General features: G+C 46.0%; 1 protein-coding gene and 1 pseudogene across 1 annotated transcript in view; one reads left to right on the top strand and one right to left on the bottom strand.

The window, feature by feature from the left end:
• The window catches only part of LOC138498741 (beta-secretase 2-like), a 44574-nt pseudogene extending 29850 nt beyond the window's left edge, over nucleotides 1–14724 (top strand).
• Nucleotides 1–15636, bottom strand: part of SPAG1 (sperm associated antigen 1) — a 1725603-nt gene that overhangs the window by 468434 nt on the left and 1241533 nt on the right. The gene's annotated exons all lie outside the window — the stretch shown is intronic.

Raw genomic sequence — 15636 nt, 5'->3', positions numbered from 1 at the left:
GGATACAACCTGTACCCAGTAAAGTACAAGCAGTACAAGACTGGTTTACCCTCATTACTCAGACCTAAGCGAGCCCCTTTTAAGGACTCACTGGGTACTAAAGAAATGTCATGGCAGACTATGGCACCATAGCTGTCCCTCCGACTGCTCACAACTCCTAAGAAACCCAAGAAGATAACTTGGTCTGAAGAGTGTGGGAAGGCCTTCAATGGCTTAAAAGACTCCTTGTGCCAGGCCCCTGATCTCAGGGCTCCCGATTACCAAAGACCTTTTATTGTGCAGACATATGCCTCTGACACTGGGATAGGAGCTGTACTATCACAGGTAGATGAGAAGGGAAAGGAACACCCTATTGGCTTCATTTGTCGCCAGCTTAAGGACAGAGAGCTCAGATGGTCCACAGTAGAGAAAGAATGTTTCTCTGTTGTGTGGGCCCTAAGGAAGCTGAGGTCCTACCTCTATGGGACCCACTTGACTATGCAAACTGACCATAAGCCCTTAAAGTGGCTAATGAAAATGAAGGGAGAGAATCCAAAGTTGCTCAGGTGGTCCATAAATCTGCAAGGCTTTGACTTCACTATTGAGCATAGGCCAGGTGTACAACATAGCAATGCTGATGGGTTGTCCAGAATGTTTAATCAACCTGAACATGAGACTCATACACGGGTGGATTAATTCCCCCTGTCCTTGGTCTGGGAGGGGCGAGTGTTAGGAAAGATTTCCATTTCATGTGTAATTTTTCCTCCAGTTGTGTATCCCCCAACTTTTTGCTGATGTTTAACACCATAGTCTGACGTTACCAGAGGAGCCCAGCCTTCTGCTGCACTCCTCTGGGCTTTTCGCTCACTTTTTATGGGGAAACTGACATGCCCTTAAGACAGTCAGTACTTGGAGACTTTGTTTCCCTTAGTCCTTTCCAATGTTGCGTCTTTTCTGCAACATGTAACAAGTGTACAATGCACCTTTCAGTACAGTGCACTTGGCTCTATTAGTCATTTCCAAAGGCCCTAGATACTCTTGAAGGATTTTTTAGGAGAAGTGCCTTGGACAGGGCTGGTGGCAGCTTATTTCATATATTTGTAACCCTTTCCTGCCAGGTAAACCGCCTGGCTCCAAAATGACCATGCCACAAGGTTCTTTGTCCTGTCCTTTGGCCATCTTGACCCTTCAACTTCCCTAGGTCGAACTGACCTGGGTCAGTCGTTATTTGGGCATGCATTCTCCCGCGAAACGCCAAGCTTTCGCAGGCTTCTGCATGCCGTGTGTGTGTGTGTTTGTGTGTGTGTGTGTGCCTCCAGGATGTGGGCTGGGATGTCTGTTCCCAATACACATCCTGGCTGCCAGAGAGTCTGGAGTGCTGTGAATGCCTGGGACCACCGTGGTCTGTGATTGGTCCACGTATTTGGGTCCTCTACATTTTGGCGCGAAGGAGATTCTGGATAAGAGAAGGCCCCAAACACCCATATCATGTCGATCTCTGGAGTTCTCACTGAACAAAGGATAGGATCCAAGTATCCTGAAACTAAGAAGCTGAGTCGAGGGACCGCTGGTGACCCGCTGGAAGGTTTGGCACCCTGAGCCCGCTGTCATTCCGTTGGACAACTCTGCATCTGGTCGTCCTAGAAGGTCTGCGAAGACGCTTCGACCCATTGGAATAGTGGGACCAACCATTCTCGGCAACTTCATCAAACCCTGAAAGTAAGCCTTCTCGGAAGTGTCCTTGGGCCAAGCAGTGGGCTGACCCGCTAATGCCGACTCTTTGCCCTTATACAAGCGCCGTTTCGAGGAGGTGCTGGAATCTTGGTACGTCTGTGTTCTGCTCTGTGTTCACGGCACTCTCACACCGAATTTCGTACAGTTGCCGTTCCCAGGTCTGGAGAAAAGTGAGTGCGCCCGAACTGGATTATAGGCAGTTATCGTGTCGCCCAGCCGTAGTGACGAACTTTGCAGATGCACTGCATTTGTGCCCCTCTTGCCCCTGAATCCTGCTGCAGAGAAACTGGCCTGAGCCATCCACCAGGAGCGGAGAAATCACCACGGTCCCATTTGGGAATCATCGCTGTATCTTCGTCGCTGAAGCAGCAGAGCCACCAAATTGCAGCACTTGAACCTGCAACCGAAGTGGACTCGACTGCCAAAGTTTGGTCCGGAGTGCGCCGGGGGTCGGTGAGTAATCGCAACCCTGATCGGTGGCCCTAGCGCCTCCATCCATTTTTACGCATATGTGGCCCCTGGGGGCCCCTCTCCTTTCCACTACTAGTGCGAACTAGCAAACTATTCCCAACTCTTGGAATCGACTCTGCCCTCAAGTGGCGACCCTCCTCGAATAGTGGGAACCTATTCTTCATCGCCTCACCCACCTTCCTGAGCTGCTACAGACCCTTGAAGAGACCCTGTTTCGCCCATTTGAACTACCGTGTGCACTAGCACTGCAGGTACATTTGAGCATTAGGCTCCACTCTTCTTAGGAATTGGACTGCCTCTTAGTTAGGAGTGTGTTGGATGTATAAGGGACTATAGACTTTGCACTGCCTGTTTCCTTCCCCTTTTAGGTTGTGGACCCATTTCGTGCATTAACCCTTTAGACCCCATTGGTCTTGTATATATGTATTTAGATAGGATTGTGTTGGCTTAATAGTATTACTGTGATTTGATTTGTGTGTTGAAACTCAAAGGCCTTGAAATAAATGTATTTGTATTTTTAATATATCTACACCTGACTGGGAATGATTTGTAATTTTCCTTTACTCTGTGTGCTCATTCAGGTCTTTCAGTCACCCTCAGCCCCCCTGAGACCTAGTCTTGACCGCAGCCAAGCTACCTTGATTGGTCTGGCTTGTCCTGAAGGTTACCCTGTTCCATGAAACTAGGCTGGCCTCCTGAACCTCTGCCCACCAAGTCAGAGTTCAGAAATCCATCTTAACAACCAGGTATATGGGAGAGTCTGGAAAAAGGAAAAAGGCTTCCTCCAAGGTTCATCTTCCTCATGGCAGTACCTGGCAAGGGAGTACACCAGGTTTGCCCAACACAAATCCCTGGTGTTAACATTGTGAAAGAAGCCAGGAGAAGGGAGCCATTCTCTTGGCATTGTGCAGAATCTGAGAAAGCCCAGCGGAAGGGAGTCATTCCTCCTGGTGTTTGTGAACACTCTACGAGAATCCAAGGGAAGGGAGTCATTTCCGTTGCATTGTGAGAGGCCCAAGAAAGACTGGGAGAAGGGAGTCATTCCCCCTGGCATTGTGAAGTGCATGGTAAAGGCCAGGAAAAAGAAGGCGTTCATCCTGGTAATTTGAAATGTATTGAGAAACCTGAGTAAGTTTAGGGGGAGAGGGATTCACTCCCCCCCCCCCACGCTTCCCCCAACACTGCTCAGACGTGAGACTTTCTTTTTCAATGTGCGTTGATGGAGGGCCAAGCCAAGTAAGCTTTTGAGAGACTTGGTTTTGACCTTTTTGAAGAACTTTACCTTTGCTCATCACCCGAAAGTGAACTTTGGTCTAACGTCCAGAAGAAGGGAGCTAGTCTTCTGGACCAAGAAGACCACCACTTTGCTTAGTTTGATTTAGAGTGTAAGGGATGGAAATGGGTTTTTGACATACGACGGTGGACTACTTTTGGACAGACATCATGAGGAAATACTTTTTGGTTGAGGCAGGGAAACCCCTCTTAGTAATAAGACCAGCAGGGTTTTTACTTTTATTTTACACAATGAAAGTTTATTGCCAAATATATGCCACCTGTGTGTCAGTCTTCTACTTCTACACCCTTAAAGCTCCCAACAGCTCAAATAACCACGTTGGCTTTCACATATACACAATCAAGTCAGTAATGGCCTCTGCATATGAGTGTGCAAACAAATCAACCAGATGTTGCAAAGTAGTATCCAGTAGTATATTGTAACATTTGGAGCACCCTCTTCCAAGTAGTTAACTGCAGTGTCAGGATGGCAATCTTCAAGCTTCCACCTTTCCAAATCAACTGCCCTAATATAGTGTGGAGTTTACAAAAATACCCATTAGAAATAAGCATCGCCATCAACACAGCTTATTAGTGCTATCATTTCCACAATTGTCACTGATCCCAATACAGAGGGAATTGCACCCAAAACTCAGCTGAATTAAACACAGTCATACTGTGCCCCCTAGTTTGCTGAAATACCCAATCCCAATTCACACTTTCAATGTCAAAGTACTGCGAGGTTGGCATCATGGAAGGAGAGACAGAAAACAGATTCAATGTAAAACAAAAGGCTTTTAGTCAAATTGTCAGGATGGTGTAATGCCTAAATTGCCCTATGCTAAGGTGGGATTTCCCTACCTAAAGAAACTAAGGATAGTCTGTATCAGTAAATTCAACTGAAAAGTCTATCTGTGTCCACAACCTATTTGTATTTGTATTTATTTTATTTGTATAGCGCAAAACCAGGCTCAAGGGCAACCGGGCGCATATCTTAATAGAACGTTACAGAAATGACATATGATCACAGTAGTCATAACAGTTGTGACAGAGTTACAGTAGATGTTACATATATCAAAGCTTCGAAGAGAAGTAATGTACAAGAGCAATGTAATACAGGGTCCCAGCCGGGACGCACAGGACCAAAGGTTAGTTGTTAGTGTGAGGTAGCTTACCAGAGCTTAGCTTTGAGTTTGAAGAGGTTGAAGGAAGATAGATTTCTGATGGTGAGTGGTAGGGTGTTCCAGAGCTTAGCTGCCAGGACTGGAAAACTGGCGCCACCAGCTGTTTGAAGCTTATATCTAGGAATCACAAGGCTTTGAGTTTGTGCGGATCCGAGTACTCGCGAAGGTATGTGCTGAGTGAATCGGGAGGCTAGATATGTAGGGGCCTGATTGTTTATGCATTTGTAAGTGAGGGCCAAAGCTTTCAGGGAGATCCTTTGGGTGACTGAGAGCCAGTTGAGGTTCTTCCTAGTTTCTGAAATGTGGGCAGATCTAGGGATGTTAAGGGCAGCTCTGATGGCATTATTTTGGGTAGTCTGCAGTTTCTTGAGATTACCCTGGTTAGTGCCTTGATATATTGCATTGCAATAGTCCAGTTTGGACATGACCAAGGTCCTAGCCAGAGTGATGCAGTTCTGGGTAGTGAGGAATGGGCGAAAAGCTGTGATCAACCTGCAGGTGTAGGCCGACGCGGCAACCACTGCATTAGTTTGTCTAGTGAGGGTGAGTGCGGAATCGAGGTAGATTCCTAAGGTTTTGGTGTCTTTAGATACTTTGATGGAATTACCATCAATATTGAAGGAGCTGAACGATGGGCTCAATTTGCTAAGTCTCTGTTGCGTACCCAAGACGAGAAGCTCCGTCTTGTCAACGTTGAGGCACAGTTCATGCTGAGCCACCCAGGCTTGGATGACATGGTAGATGTCATTAAGGGCTTTGGAGTCAGCAATGTAGTCATCAGTGACGGGAATGAGTATCTGGGTGTCATCAGCATAATTAGTGTAGGTGACACCCAGATAGTCAAGCACATCGAACAATGATTTGGTGAATACATTGTAGAGGGTTGGGAAAACACAGGACCCTTGCGGGACTCCACAGGGGACTGGTGTTGGATCGGCTGATGAGGTAGGTGAGAATACTCTCATGTGCCTTTTGTCGAGGAAAGACCTGATCCAGTTAGTGACATTATCGGAGAAGTGGGCAGCGGATTTCAGGTGCTAGCAAAGAATTTGGTGATTGACCAAATCAAAGGCCGCGGATAGGTCCAGTAAGAGTAAAAGGGCCAGTTTGCCATTGTCTTTTAGGTCCTCAATTTGCGTTTTGAGGTCTAAAAGTGCTGTTTCTGTCCCATGCTTAGGTCCAAGTAGTTCTGTATCTGTAGATATGCTGCTCTATCTAGTATATTTAGGAGGAAAGGCACGGTGGTGATAGGTCTATAGTTAGTTGGTATCTCGGGGTCTAAAGTTGCTTTCTTTAGGAGAGGGATAACCCATGCGTCCTTTAAGTTGTTAGGTACTGTTCCCGTTAGGAATGAGGAGTTGATGACGGTAGTTATAAAAGGAGCAAGGTCATGTGCCGCTTCATTGATGATAGGTGCCAGGCAGGAGTCACCTCGGCAGTTGGAAGGTTTTAAATTGCGAATGATGTTTTCAACTTTGGGGATGGTGAGTGGGGTGAAGCTGAAAGGGGTGTGAGAGAATGAGGCCGTGGTGGCCGTAGGCAGTCTAGTTAGGCGGGAGGTAAGTAAAGTGGTTTGTTTGGAATTAATTTTCGATTGCAGAGTGGTTATTTTATTGAGGAGTGCATTTTGGATGTTGTTGCACCATGTACTGTCTTTGCAGCAGGTGTCGGGAGCAGTGGAAGGGGATTCAAGTTCTTTAAGGATTTTAAATAACTCCTTCGTGTTGGATTCCGCTTGGGAAATACGCTGGTTATAGGTCTCCTTTTTGGCTTGTACGATCGCTTGTAATTGTGGGAAGTGATGATGAGGCGATCTTTGTTAGATTCGTAGGGAAGGCTTTTCCAGGGAGATTCAGCCTTACGCTTTTCTTTGCGTAGGACTCTTAACTGCGGGGTGAACCAAGAGTTCAGGTGGGCTTGTTGTTTGGCTTTCCGTAGTTTGAGCGGTGCTATAGTATCAATAGCTTTGAGCAATGTTTGATTGAAGGTATCTACTAAGACGGTGGGGTCATTCTGTTGAGAAACGCAGTTGTTCAGGATGGGGAGGATGAGGGGGAGTAGTTTATCCCTGGTAATGTCTTTTTTGTTCCTTGTGGGAATGGCAGGAGCTATAGTGGGTATGGTGTGAAGATTGGTGGCTGGTAAGCGGAAGATGATGGTGTGGTGGTCAGACCAGGCACAGGCATGGTTGGAGCTTATAATAGTGCTTGCCCTCACAAGTAAGAGAAAACTGTGTAGGGATGTCAACCCTAAAACAGTGTTCCAAAAGTAAAGGTCTGAGCTATTTCCAGCTAAGGCTTAATCTTCAGCTTATTTTCCCCCAATTTACCTTCTTTTGAACTTGAAGTAATAAAGTTCCACACCTTTGTAAATGTCAGGATGCCCTTCCCCAGGTCCAATATAGTTCCAGGGCAGCATGTCTCAGGGTTCCCTTCCCCAAGTTCAATATCAAAAGATGTCACAAAAAGAAGCATCTTGAAGCTTTGTCTTTAAACTGAGGTACAACAATTCTTTACAGTGCAGGGTTCCCTTCTCCAAGTCATATATGCACCAATGGTAGTTTTCCTTTTGACACAATAGTAAGTTTCCTTGTTAGCACATAACGGTTCTCCAGTCTTGGCGCAGTTGTTACACCAAACGCTCCAGCCATTACAGGTCACGCAACCATGAACCTTTTATTCGCTTTCAGCAGTTCATTATTCAACATATAGGAGTTCAACGGCCTGGGTGCAGTTGTTGGATCGCACAGTCCACCAAATGCAGGGCCACCCATACATACCAGGTCATACAACCAGGAACTTCAAGGTCTCCAAGTAGTTCAGCATTCAGCTAAACAAGTGGTTTCTCAAATGCAGCACCACAACTTCAATTAACAAGGGGTTTCTCAAGCCTTGGCTTCAACTCTGCAGTCAGAGTCCTTCATCCAACTTAGTTTCCTATTTTCTTTCAGTTCATGGTTCACAATTAGCAGGTTTGTTATTTGCATTCAATGTTAGCAGTTGTGTTGTTTCATGCAATTCAATATTCAAAATTAGCAGTTTTTCCTTTCCTTTCACTTCACTTCGGTATTCAATATGCACAGTTTTGCTTATTTCGTTCAATTCGGTATTCAATAAATGCAGTTTTGCTTGGTTCATTCAATTCGGTATTCAATAAATGCTAATGTTTCTTACTTCCGTGGACCATTACTATATTCTTGGTCCCTTGGAGCGCCAGGTGGTTCCAGTGTCCCAGACACTTACCAGTACCGAGCAGCTCCTCTTGGCGGCTTCTTCCCAAGCGGGAAAGCCTGTTCACTGGGTGCTTCGTTCAGCACACGCCGGTCTCCGTGCTCAGCTCTGCCTCTGCTCCACAGCAGCGCCTGCTGCCCACCTTCCCTTCCCAGGGTTTCCAGTCCAGCACAGTTCCAACGGTAGGACTCCCAGGATCTGTGTCGGCTTCTCGCTCTCCAACATGGCCCTGGGTATAGAAATGATCTCTGCGCAAGTTCCCCAGGTCCCTCCTCCTGCTTCCCCCATGTGCTTCTGCACTCCATCTTTTATACACCTGTGATCCTTCAATGGGCTGCAGGGGTGTTCCATCAATCAGTGCTGCCTGACTTATTAAAAGGGCATGCCTGACCTTCATTCATCTTCTTCGTCCCAGTACCAAAGTAGTGAAAGTAAGTGGTGTTCATTACTCTCAGTGGCTTCTTCCTCGTCTCAGTACTAGAGTGGGGAAAGTATGTAATGTTCATTACCCTCAATACTGAAATGAGGAAGAAACAACTGAGAGTAATGAACATTACATACTTTCCCCACTCTAGTACTGAGACGAGGAAGAACCAACTGTCAGATACCCCAAGAGGGGAATAAAGGAGAACTACTCTACAATGACCCATAAAGGTTGTGAGGGTTAGGCTGGTTGTCACGAGGATAAGGGGGATACCATGTCTCGCCTAAAGGTACCTCAAGCCCAATCCCCAAGGACCCTCCACTCAGGTGATCCTCCCTCGCTTGTCCACCCCCAGGTTCAGGATCCAAAAGCGATGGCCTTTCCCTGGTTCTGAATTCCATATTCATGTCAAGTTTCTGTTCCAAGTTCCCTATAGGCTCATGCACATACAATAGAGTATTGTCCACATACAACGATATGCAATGTGTCCATCCACCCATATTCAGCACAACCGCCTTGTGTCACATTTGTATCACTCTGCCTAGCGGCTCTATTACAAGAGAAAAAATCATTGGCGACAGTGGGCAGTTACGACGTGCTCCTCTGCTCATCAGTTAGGAGGTAGACACCACCCTGTTAACAACAACTCTGGATGTAAGCCCTGTATACAAAAAGCGCACCCATTGAATGAACCCCAGTCCTAGTCCCATCCTTTCAAGCATCATCGATTGAAAACTCCAGTCAACCGAATCAAAAGCTGTGTAGGAGTCGAGGCTTACCACCACAATCCCTTCTTCCTCACCTCTGAAATGATCTAGTGAGCAAAAATAAGCCTCCTCAAGATATGCATAGTGCTCCTGCCCAGGAGAACCCAGTTTGATCTGGGTGCCTCAAGTCCCCTATCATTGGAGTAAGTCATCCAGCCAATATCTGACACAGACCTTAACATCCACATTAATCATGGCTAGTGGTCTACATTCACTGGTATCCTTGCCCAGCTTAGGCAGCACCACAACCAAAGCTTATAGCATAGAGCTCGGACGTCCGCCAATAGCCATTGCTTCAGTAGTTTTGATGAGAGTACCTCCTTTTAAGTCCTATACCTAGATACCTTCATATTCACCCCGTCAAGCCCCTGAGTCTTACCTAGTCCTAGAGTGTCAATCGCCCATTCAACCTCTTGCAGTACAATAAACATGTTTTAATAACTACAGCCTCAATTAACTTCGAGGTAAGCAAGCACCCAATAGTTTCCAGATAAATTATACGCTATGGTTGATTTGTCTACTTTTGAGAACTGGCTTCCTTACCTAGAGTCTGAACTTGTTCACATCATGGACAGTTTTTACAGACCATAATACCAGACGAGGGGGGACAACGCCCACACCATTAAAAGGAACATAGCATTATTTGAACCTTTGGTAAGCACCTGTGCAAATTACCTTACCATAATCTATTTGAGTTGCTACCTGACTAAATATTATGATTTGGTTTGTTAACCCCTTTCTTTTTTTTTTTTTTTTTTTTTTTAAATCGAGCATCCGTTCATGAAGATTAGGATAAAGAGAAAATAATATGTAAACAATGTACTTATCTACAGGGAAAAGCCAACAGCAGGTAAGATATTCTGCAGTTAACTAGACAACGATAGTTATAAATGTATGTTTTTGCTTCTTCTGCATTTACTTCTCCATACATTCACTTTGTCACATGCACCTCTTGATACCTTGTACTTCTTCTGTCTTTCACTTCTTCCAACATTCACTTTGTCATTACAGGGGAAGGGCCCTTGAACCTACCTTTTCTCACCCATATTCTTCTCCCTAACTCTTCCCCTTGTCTCCAACCCAAGCCTTAGAGCTAATCTTACCATATCCATTGCCATCTTGACAATGTGAAGATGAGGAGGAAGTGAAGAAGAAATTACATAAAAATATTAGAGTTAGCATACATAAACAACAAGTACTACGGCCCTATAAATTCAAGAACTTACGGCCCTATAAATTCAAGAACTTAGAATCAGATTTTTCAATATAGACGCGTGTGTGTGTGTGAGAGTGAGTGAGAGAGAGTGAGTGAGTGAGTGAGCAGGAATGTTTCTTCAGAAAGGAAAGTACGTTTCTGAGCCAGAGGCACCAGCATGCACTGTTCTTGGGCCAGGCTACCGACAGGATTGGATCCCCCACAGCATTAATGTGATTCTTTAGCCGGACACTCAGTCCCATCTGGGGCAGAATGCTGGGCTCTTGGCTGCTCTGGCTGGGGCTGTGCCGGGCACAGTTCACCTTCCCTCTGAAGGTCTCTTCAGCGGAGACCCAGGTGCATACGGGCTTCCTGTTGAATGCCTCCCAAGGGGACAAGCAGAGTACCGCACCCCCAGCCTGTCCCTTGCCTCAGACTCTGGTGGCAGCATTAATTACATAGCCATGGTGGACAACATGCAAGGGGACTCTGGAAAGGGTTACTACCTCGAGAGGCATATTGGGACCCTGCCTCAGCAGTTAAATATGCTGAAACTGGAAGCAGCACCTTTGCTCTTGCAGGAATGCCAACCCCTAATATCACACCTCATTTTCATACTGGAGCACAAAGCACTTACCAGCTGATAAGAATTGATGTCACTGGTCAGACCACAGATGGAAGTTGGACAATGGAACTTGCAGAAGATATAATTTCAGTTCCGAAAGGGCTCAATGGCACCTTTAAAGTTAACATTGCTTCTATTTATCAATCAGAGTATTCTGAAGGGACAGAAATGAGAGGTGGACATGAAGTTGGAATATTTTCATTATTAGACATTTTTATTAAATAAAAGGGTAGAATAATGGCCTCTCTGTCCCTATCCTAAAGAGTTTCCCTACCTAGGAAACCAAAACTAAAAGTCAGTCTGTGTCCAGTTGTCAAAATTATATAAACTGTCCTTGCATCCAAAACCTACTAAGCTGACCCTCCCACTGAAAAGGAACAACTAAAAGTGTGAGGTAAATGTCTGACTTCTGTTTGGCAAAAAGTGTTCACAATTAGAGCAAGTAGATAAATCCAACAGAAAAAGTTGTTTCCAAGAAGAAATCCTTGGATCCAGAGGGTGGTTCCTTTCCCCTGGACATCTCCGCTAGAATGTCAAAAATTTCTTTTTCAACAAACAGTTCCTTAAAGATGGCAGAAGTGTCTCTTTCAATCAACAGTTCCCTTGGTTCCTTATACCTGGTTCTGGAAGTTTCAGTGCAAACAATATGTCCCATAGCATTTAGCTCTTCCTAGGTTTCTTTGCACAGAGTTCAGAAACCAAAGGGATCTTATTCACAATGAGATGTTCCACATAGGGTTCTCTTCAACTTCTGATATTTTAGTGATCCACCTGATGTACTTGTCCATCAGAAACCCTCCTGTGAGCTCTTCAAGTCTCTGCTTATACCATTCCGGCAGGTATTTTGATTTCAACAGGAAAAGGTGTTTGTTCTGTTTATTAAGAGTCTCTGGTATACTTGTTTTACCATGTGCTTTGCAAAAGTAAATAAGTATCTTTCTATGACTTTAGTGGTCTTCCTTGTATACTCCCCTGCAGGAATCCTTTAGTAGGTTTATCAGATCCCCTAGTATACTCTCCCGCCAGGTTAACTGCCTACAATTTGAACTTGCTTATTTAAATTCAACTTCCCTGGTGTTTTGACTGCCAGGGCTTCCTTTCATCTGGTTCTTGGACCCCCTGGTATACTCTCCTGCCAAGTATTGTTCCACAATGTCTTATCTATTTATTGGATATTTGTAAGGAGCCTATACAACAAATGGTGTTTCAAGGTGCCACAACACTATGAAAGGGGGGAGGAGTAGGGGGAAAGCGGGCCGCAGAGGCCAGGCAAGTGCCAAGAAAAGGCCAAGTGGCAGGATTTCATGGGATGCAAGGGATGAGGGGCCACATGCTAAGTGCGAGGAGGGCGGTGGACTGGGCGGGGTGAGGGGCCTGGTGCCCTGTATGATATATTTTATTTATATCGCGCCCATACACAAGTGTTTCAAGGCGCGAGAATTCAGTGGGAACCAGGCAGCCAGTCACTGCGGCAGACGGGAGTGTTAGCAGGGGACAGGAAGAGAGAAAGAAGAGAAGAGAAAAGGAAGCCTTGAGGGGCTTCCTGAAATTAAAGAGATCCAGCTCAAGCCTGAGAGGGGCAGGATGGATTGCATAGTGTACTCCCCTGCGAGGAATCCCCTTCTGAGGTCTTGAAGATCCCCTGGAAAGCTTCTCTGGCAGGTATCCTTCCCCCAAATGCTCACTGCCTAATGTGCTACTTTCACCAGCACCAGGACTGCTTCTCAGAGTCCACTGTCTTATTATAGCACAGTTGTATTCTGTCACTGTGTCTATACTCCATTGGCTCGAGGTTCTACTTGTTCCAACTTTCCCCACATGGATATCTCATATATTGCGACGTGTTCCAAGTTCTGTCTTAACTTCATTAGTATCCATTTGCTTGTGATAATACTTACCCCAACTTTCTCCATGTTAACATCTCATACATGAGGATTTATGCATGTTCTGTCTTTGTATTTTACTTGGTCGGTATTCAAAACAATTTAATTGCTGACATGCTGGTGGGAACACCCTGGGGTCCCGCATATCTCTGGGTAGACTCACTGGTGTCTGGAGTTCCTGGCCTGTGGCATGTTGCTGTGTTGAAGCTTCCTCTCAGGGATGGTGTTTCTCGCACAACGTTTCTCCCAGTTCTCCTGCCACCTCCATGTTCATCCCCTGGTAAGAATGCTACTTAACTGCACAACCGCATCCATGGTAGCACTGCTGCTGCTGTCGACGGTTCTCCCACAGTGCCTGCTGTGTCTCTTGTGGCCTTGCGCCACACCGGTAGGTTATGCTTGCGAGCAGCAGTGTGGAAGTGCCTGCCTTCTTCAGCACGGCTTGCTCCAGTGCTGCTGCTTCCTCCCTCGGTTCTGCTTCCTTCTTCTCCTGTTCTCGGAATGCAGACACCATTTTTAAATGTCCTGCGCACTTGGACTTCATAACAACTTGTCTGCATGTTTAGTTTGGTTTTTCCTTCAATCCATAATAACTCCCCCTTCTCCTTCCTCGGCTTAGTACTTGAGGCTTTATGGGAGTTGGAGTCCATGGGATTTCTGGGAATTCGAAAGTGATATTGTTTAGGATTTTCATTTAGAACAACATGATCAGAGACTGGCAATGTTAGGTGTGTGTTATGTGTATATGAGGTATGAATGGTATTCTGCCTAGTGTGTTTTGCAGGAAGGTGTTTTGGGCTTTTACAACAGGAGGGGTTTCTATAGTGACAACAAGCCATCAATAATTTGGGAATGATGAGATCTGCTCTGGAAAGGGAAGAACACTGCACCCCTCCAGATGAGGTGACCACCTTCTCCGACAGCGGTTTCCTCCCACATAATTCTCCCTCATAATACCACCCACAGGGTCCGGGTCCGTTAGCGGCTGCCGTCCCCCGGCCACATCAGAGGAGATCTTTGCCAGGGAATCAGTGATGACTCCACAGGATGAATCAGTTTTTTCCTGCTCCGCGTTAAATGACAAGGCATCCAAGGACTTGCTTATTATCCACCAGCTAAGCCATCAAGTTCTGTGCAAACCTTCTTTGAATTGCTTGAATCAGAAACGCATCCCCAACATCTTTTCACTACAGATGTGTGGGGCTGGTCGAGCATCATCCGAAAGCGGAGGCAGCCTTGTAATGGGTGCAATCTAACAGAGCTTGTAAACCAGCAATGTCTGGTAGACATAAATAACAGAAGAATGGGATTACCAGGCTGAAGTGCTCAAACAGGAAGTTGGGGGATTCACCTGGATCTCAACTGCAGATAGTACAACACAGAAAAAGCAATTGTGAACAGTGGCACCACCCTCTTGCGCCTGCCACAGATAGTCTTTGATGTAGTTGTGGGCAGCATTACACAGACATCTTTGATCCAAGATTTCACGAGTAAGTTCTGGGCGGGCACACCTAGCTTGCGTGCTGGAACAAAGCTGAGAAATTAGGGCTTTATTTCCTTGCTCTCTCCCATCTACCTTAGAGATATGAACGACAGCAAGACCTTTCGGATCACTATCAAGCCACAGCTTTACATTCAGTACATTCCGACAGTGCAGCAGTCCATGGTCTGCTATCGTTTTGTCATTTCCTTTGCTTTGCAGTGAGCATATGTGCGGATGTTTCTGGTAGCACAGTATCAGATTGCTGGTCCTTTTCCCACAAACGATGTTTCAAGCAACTGGATGTCCACAAACTCATTGTGTGAGCCCATCATGCGGTATGTCTCCTGTGACCCCATGACTATGTGTTGGATTGTTCTGCTAATACTGGTGATTCTGCTGCTAGTTCCACGCCGATCCAACCAGGATTGTGAAGTGGTAAACGACGAATCATCATTAGTGCTGCATCATTGGAAGTGAAGCCAAAGAAGGACAGACTAAACAAACAGACCAACAAAGCATTCCTGATCCGTTTTAAATCCTTATCCTCCATACCACTGGATCATCTCCAGAGTAACTGCACTCCCAAAATGACATCTTGATTTCTCATAATGGTACTCTTAATTGAGCCTTAAATGGTGTATTCCTGTGCACGAATTCCTTTTAAAAATGCCAAATTTCCAGTCTCCTTAAAGGATATACGACGTTCGAGTTTATTGTATGATAACTGTACATGACTACCTCTAACACAGAATGATTATCTTCTTACTGCACCTCCTCAGAGGTACTCTGCCTTTCCTCTCCTTCCCCCAGAAGCTCACTGTCTCCCGAGCCCTGGTTCTCTCTAGGTTGGACTATTTTAACAGCCTCTTTCTAAATCTACCTGCCTCTACTCTCTGCCCTTTGCAACTCATCCAGAACAGGACTGTGAGACGTGTCCTTGGCCTCAAGCCCTGGGATCATATCTCTCCACTGGCTCCCAGTGGATGCAAGGATTGTATTCAAAACCCTTTGCATTGTCCACAAGGCTTTCTGGGGCCTGGGTCTTAAATACGTTCAGCCGTCCCCCCGTAAATGACTCCCCTGTCGAGATCTTCGTTCCTCTACCTCTAACTCCCTCAGGGTCAGTCGTTTTTCAAAGAAATTAGCTGGGGGTAGATCTCTGTCTTTGGCTGGGGCCTCTCTCTAGAACAGCCTCCAAGCCACTCTGAAACTTGAGGAGAACCATCTCCGGAAGCACCTCAAGACCTTACTCTTTGCTTCTGCCTTCGCCCCTCTTCTCCCCTGCTGTTCTTCCCTCTCTCAGCATTGTGCACCTGGCCTACCCTCTGACTTCCGGACCCAGGTTCCTGCTCACCCTGCCACCCACCTGCACTGCCTCCTGGCAATCCC

The sequence above is a fragment of the Ambystoma mexicanum genome, chromosome 5q (assembly GCF_040938575.1).
Source record: "Ambystoma mexicanum isolate Mex_15411 chromosome 5q, UKY_AmexF1_1, whole genome shotgun sequence".
NCBI classification, from domain to species: domain Eukaryota; kingdom Metazoa; phylum Chordata; class Amphibia; order Caudata; family Ambystomatidae; genus Ambystoma; species Ambystoma mexicanum.
This window is presented reverse-complemented; position numbering and strand designations above follow the sequence as displayed.